Source organism: Miscanthus floridulus, chromosome 10 (genome assembly GCF_019320115.1).
Source record: "Miscanthus floridulus cultivar M001 chromosome 10, ASM1932011v1, whole genome shotgun sequence".
NCBI lineage: Eukaryota > Viridiplantae > Streptophyta > Magnoliopsida > Poales > Poaceae > Miscanthus > Miscanthus floridulus.
The window spans coordinates 39,710,085-39,716,088 of record NC_089589.1 but is presented as its reverse complement, the minus strand read 5'-3'; the positions used below and the strand labels follow the sequence as shown (position 1 = coordinate 39,716,088).

General features: G+C 42.5%; 1 long non-coding RNA gene across 1 annotated transcript; it reads left to right on the top strand.

The window, feature by feature from the left end:
* The first annotated feature begins 2,895 nt into the window (after positions 1-2,895).
* Positions 2,896-3,307, top strand: LOC136487122 (uncharacterized). Its single transcript, XR_010767140.1, has 3 exons — positions 2,896-2,946; positions 3,059-3,164; positions 3,251-3,307. It is a non-coding gene; the product is annotated as an uncharacterized lncRNA (long non-coding RNA).
* Positions 3,308-6,004: the final 2,697 nt, after the last annotated feature.

Genomic DNA, 6,004 nt, shown 5'->3' with positions numbered 1-6,004 from the left:
CCAATCATGGAACCTTCTCATTCAAAGTGGTAGGCACTAGATGTCCTGGTTTGGTAGGAAGGACTTGCCTCTTTCATATGTTTTCGTGCAATCCTTTGACCATTTGATGGCATCAACATTTGGATACTGCTTTGCAATTTGGTGGAGTTTGCTAGTGACGGCCTCCTCAAAACCCCGCGATGGGACTTTTTTTAACTCGGTTCTCAGGCTTGAACTGGTCATGGGAATACCACTTGGACACCGACGAGACGTCTTTCATCAGAACATAAACTGGCCTTATGGTGATTGGATGCTTCTTTCGAAGTTCCCATTCAGGCACGTCCTCATCTTATTGTGCATCACCTTCTTCAGGAGGCACTCGTTGTTCATGTATCGGCTGTGCTTGTTAAGAAGACTGTGGCATCTCATTATGCACTTGCTCGGTATGAGCTGGAGAAGGTTGTGGCATCTCATCATGCACATGCTCGCTAGGAGCCGGGGAAGAATGTGGCATCTCAGGAATGTGGTGGTCACAAGACGGTGAAAATATCTCCCCGACCTCAACAACTTGCTCCAAATTTAGGAGAGGGGGAGGCGGCAAAGAAGCAGTCAATATAATGTCATGTTTGTGCTAGAGGATGATCTGCCCCATAACGTCTCCAAGTAACACCAGCCCCTCGGGAGTTGCGTAGTCTATCCTCCACTGCATGAACTCGGGCTTCACGGTATGCACCTCGACCCTAGTGTAGTCCGGTGGTATCTTATTATTGTGGTGTAAGCCACCGAGAGGATGTGGCACACCCATTGCCACCTCCATCACAGTGTTCTGTCGGCCACTGAGAAACACCAAGGTGCAACTAGTTGGTTCCCGTATGCGATCGACGGGGGTTGTGGCTGCAGTGGAACCTTAGCTGCTAGGAACTTTCAGAGGGCTGCCAACTAATGCTAGTTCTCCCGGTGGTGTCACTAATATCCATGGCTCCGTAGACAGTCCTTGCTCCTCCAACGCCTTCACAACTAGAGCCTTTACTTGGAGCTCAAGATTAGTCTCCCGGTCTCTACCATGTTTCTTGTACATGTGCCTGTCCTCTTCGAATCCTTGCTTCCAGGTTGTCCTTTTCCCTAGCCCCATGGTGCGGCCTATGTGCTCCTTGTTTCCCAAGCCAAGGCTAAGCTCGTCTCTCTCTCTGGAAGGATTGAATGATCCCTTCTCCTTGTCTTCATCATATTTTAGTATCCTTGATACTGCCTCTTGGGTCTCTAGCTTATTAAACTTAAGAGTACCGCTGGATGATTCTGTACTCCTCGCATATATCCAATTCCTTGAGCGTACCTTCAAATTTGTCACATCGATATTCCCAGCAGCTGCGGCCTCTTCCTCCGTTGGCCTCCTTCTGGCTTCATGTGGGAAAGGATCCTCGGGACTTTCATATCCCTCTTCTGAGTCATCATCATCATCATCCTCTTCTTCTTCGCCTTCAGCAGCCTCTCCTGCTCTTCCTTCTGCTCCCCCTTCCTCCTCGTCACACTGCTCCTGAGTAAGCATCACTTCTAGATCCTTTTCTAACTCGTTATCGAACTGCTCCTGAGTTAGCTGGTCCTCTAGTGCTTGCTCCTCATAGGTTGCCTGCTCATCATGCTCGGGGCATCGGGCTGCACTGTCTGGTGTCCGCGACATTATTTCGCGCTTTGTTCTAATAGATGCAAGAAAGTGTGCTTTAGGTACGCGAGAAGGTATAAGAAATAAAAAAGGTCTATAAACCAAAGTAGTCCTATAAAACAACAATATATAAAAAAACGAGTAGTAGCAGTAGTAGAGGCCTCAGAAACATGTCAATCATCATTTGATCATGAACTTGGAGCATTAAGGCATCATAACAGAGAAGAGAGGAGAAGGTAATGTAGGGGCGGTTGCTAATGATGCCAAGTCCTCACAAGTTCTTGATCATCAGCTCATATTCCATATAATGTATGGACTTGGACAATTTCATCATCGGCAAAATAAAGGAGAGGAGAGGAGAGGGGAGATTTGGCAAAAAAAAGCAACAGATGCTTAACAAACATAGAGAGGAAAAGGTGTAAAAAAAGCAGCAGCTGCTTCCCAGACATAGAGGATAGGAAAGGTGACAAAAATAGAGGAGAGGGGAGATTTGGCAAAAAAAAAGCAGGTGCTGCTTCCCAAAAAAAGCAACAGCTGCCACACTGACTTTGCTCGATCACACATGAACATCATATGCTTAATATCTTCCGAACCTGATAGGCAAATCGGACAATCAGAAGTAGTAGACAGTAGTAGTAGGGAAGTAGTAGAATTAGTTGACAGAATTAGTAGGAGTAGCAAGTAGTAGTAATAGGAGTAGCAAGTAGTAGTAATAGAAGTTGTAGGAGACCAACCAGCAGCCACTAGTAGTAAGAGTTGATAGAAGACAGAAGATAATAAGTAGCAATAGTAGTAAGTAGAGAGAGGAGTAGTAGGAGTAGCAAGTAGTAGTAGGAGCAGCTGGCCAGCAGCCACCAAGTACTAGGAGCAGATAGCAAGTACAGAGAAGATTAGTAGCCACCAGCCACATAGTAAGAGAGAATAGTAGTAGAGAGTAGAGACTATGGAGTAGTAGAGCAGTAGTAGGACAGCAAGTAGTAGTAATAAGAGTTGTAGGAGACCAACCAGCAGGCAGCAACCGGCAGCCACAGTTAGAAGATAATAAGTAGCAGTAGTAGTAAGTAGAGAGAGGAGGAGGACAGCCGGCAAGCAATGAAAATAAAAAACAACTATTTATGTTCCCAAGAAAAAGGTTTCAAAACATAAAAGAGACTAGCAGTTATTATAGAAAGACAACTATCTATGTTCCCAAGAAAAAGGTACAGAAACTGAACATACCACTTCTTGGCCACAGATCCTTTGGATGGTCTCTGCTGTGGATGGTCTCTGCTGTGGAAGACTTTGGGATCTCCAATTTAAAGCTAAAGGTGCACTTTCCTATCCTTGTTTGCTCTATACTTACAGTGTTACCACACTCTTGTTCTTATCTGTCTTTGTTGTTCCAGGACATGATTGATTTTTTTTTTTTTTTGAAATCAGGACATGATTGATTTTTGCAAAGACATCGGTCTTCAGTCTAGTACTGCTGTAACAAGAAATGCTACTATAAAACTAATTGGGATGCTACATAAGTTTGTGGGCCCAGGTCATCTTCTTGTCCTCTTATATTTTTTTAATATGTTATGATATGATAGTCGCCAGATCATGTTCTTGAAATAAACCATCCTGCAGATATTAAAGGCTTTTTAAGTGATGTTAAACCAGCACTTCTAAGTGCCCTGGATACTGAATATGTGAAAAATCCTTTTGAGGTATGCTGTATTAGAGTCACTGTTTGGAAAATGCTTACTTATTGTGACTTTGATTTTCACTGACATCAGTTTGGTTCAATTATTAGGGTGCTGCTGCTGCTCCGAAGAGAACAGTTCGAGTTCTGGATACTGCATCTTCCGCATCTGCCGGGTCGTCTGATGGGCTGCCACGGGAAGATACTAGTGCTAAGATTACACCTACTTTACTAAAAAATCTAGGCAGTCCGGACCGGAAGGTACTGGCCTCTTTTAAATTATTTGATTTATTCTATAAGTTTCTTGGATTTTATTTGTGACATTTGATATTATGCTTATATGTGAATTCACAGGTACGACTGGAGTCCATAGACGCAGTCACCAAAATTGTGGAGGAGGCTAATAAACGTATCCAGCCTACAGGAACAGGTCCACTGATTATATTCATACCAAGCGACTATAAATGTATTCATTCAACTTGTAGTAAATTGTCTTGGCCATCTTATCACTGCAGCTGACCTGTTCAGTGCACTTAGAGGCCGTCTTTATGACAGCAACAAAAATTTAGTAATGGCAACCTTGTCCACTATTGGTAGCCTTGCATCTGCTATGGGACCTTCTGTTGAAAAGTCAAGCAAGGTTTGGAACTAAGCTTGATTTCTCTACTTCTGCATGTTTATTTTGGTCGCTACAATAACTGACAACTGTTTGTTTGTTATGAAGGGTATTTTGGCAGATGTGCTGAAGTGTCTTGGTGACAATAAGAAGCATATGCGAGAATGCACTTTGAAGTGTCTTGGCTACAATAATCGTTTTTCTTAAAAAAAAGAACTAAGCATTAGGATGTGTACCTTTGCAAATAGATGGATGCGCAGAAGGTTATCTTGAGAGGCTAAGAACAGGAGTTTCCTAACCTGAACAGCAAAGCCATAGACAATTTCAGAGAAGTAGTTCATATATACTAGAAAAGGAGCAGGTTGTGACAGGGTTACATGATATTGTTAGCTTTCTAACAGATGGCAATTTGGAAAGAACATACATTATTGCTGAGATTATATAAATGGTGGGAGAAACATAAAGATATTGCAACTAAAGCATATACAAATTTCACAGGCTTTGCAGCACCATCAATGTTTTTTTACTCCAGGTGTCTGTTATTGAAGCTTTCTATTATTAATAGCCTGTGGAATGGTCAAGAATAACACTACGGACTAAAGGTATAATATGAATAGACTGTGCTATAATAGTCCAGAATTACACTATGGACTGAAATACATCCTGTAAAAAATTTCAGTTCTCTGTTTGCCGAGCTTTCAATTCTAAGTTTGTTGTTATCTTCCAGTCTAACTATACAGAAAAGTTCCAGCCCTACAGAAGTTCAATGAACAGAATTTTGGCGAGGGCTCTTCCTCTGGCAAATTCATCAAATTAGCTGAGGTTCAGGGAATATGAAATTAAGGTATACTTGGAGATACTCAGGGTCTTCAAGTACACATAGTTTTTTTTTACTTTTAATCAACTAAATAAAAAATGGAGATATATATATTTCCGATGTCATAACCATCAAAAAGTTCTTTGTCACTTATAGAGTCAAAAGCAAGTCCGATGTCATATATGCCTGGACCAACATTATTTCGTTTGACTGATGCAGAGAATCAATAGAATCTATAGTGTTAATACAAGATATTAATAAGATACTTAGTAGAAGATAAACGAAGAAACAAGGGGAGATAGCTTGTAAAATTGATGCTCAGGGTCATGGCACACAGCACCCAAATTGATGCCCAGGTTTTGGGTCCACAGCACCCAAACGAATAATCAATAGAATCTCAGCTACTCCACTCGCGGGGGCGGCAGCGCAACTCCTCCTACGGTTGGTTCGGTACCAGGCGGCGTAGACCGCACATGGAAAGCTAAGGCGAGCGAGGAAGGGGGAGGGAGCAACCCTCATCGGAGAGCTCGGGAAGGAGTGCGGACGTCGGGAGGGCGGGGAGCAGTCCCACGGCACCTCAAGGTCGGAAACCCTAGCACTGTCGGCTGGGTGCGGGGAGGGGGCGCACTGGTGCGGGGAGGGGGCGCGTGGGTGCGGGGAGGGGGCGCGGGCGTCGGGAGAGGTCCGGGGTGCGGAGAGGGGGCGCGGGTGTCGGGAGAGGTCCGGGAGGCGGCGTCGGCGGGGCGCCGTGGAAGGAGTGGGCAGCCTGACGGCGCCGGAGGAAGAAGAGAGCGCCCTACAGGTTTTCACCCGCGCGCTCTTGTATTTATACTCAGGCCGATTTCTAGTGGCGGAGGGGTGGTTTCTGATCCAACCGTCCCTACAAATATTTTCTATTTTTTTAAATTATTAATTCTATATTTTTTATATCACAAAAACACAAAGTAATATAAAAACAATTGTATATATGCAAAATATAATGTTTTGTATTATTCTATATATGCAAAAATATATATAAAAACAATTGTAGTCAAAAAAATATAGAAAACAAAAAAAAATAAAAATTAAAAATTTGAATTTTAAAACTTCGACTACAATTTTATAACATTAAATGAAATAAAATGAAAATATTGTAAACATAAAAGTTGTATAACTGATCAACATGTACAGCTTTTATTTTGGTCATCTTGTCATGTGACTTAGTTTGATCGATTCAAAATTTGAAATTCAAACAATTTCAACTTGAAACAATATTTTAAAAAGAGT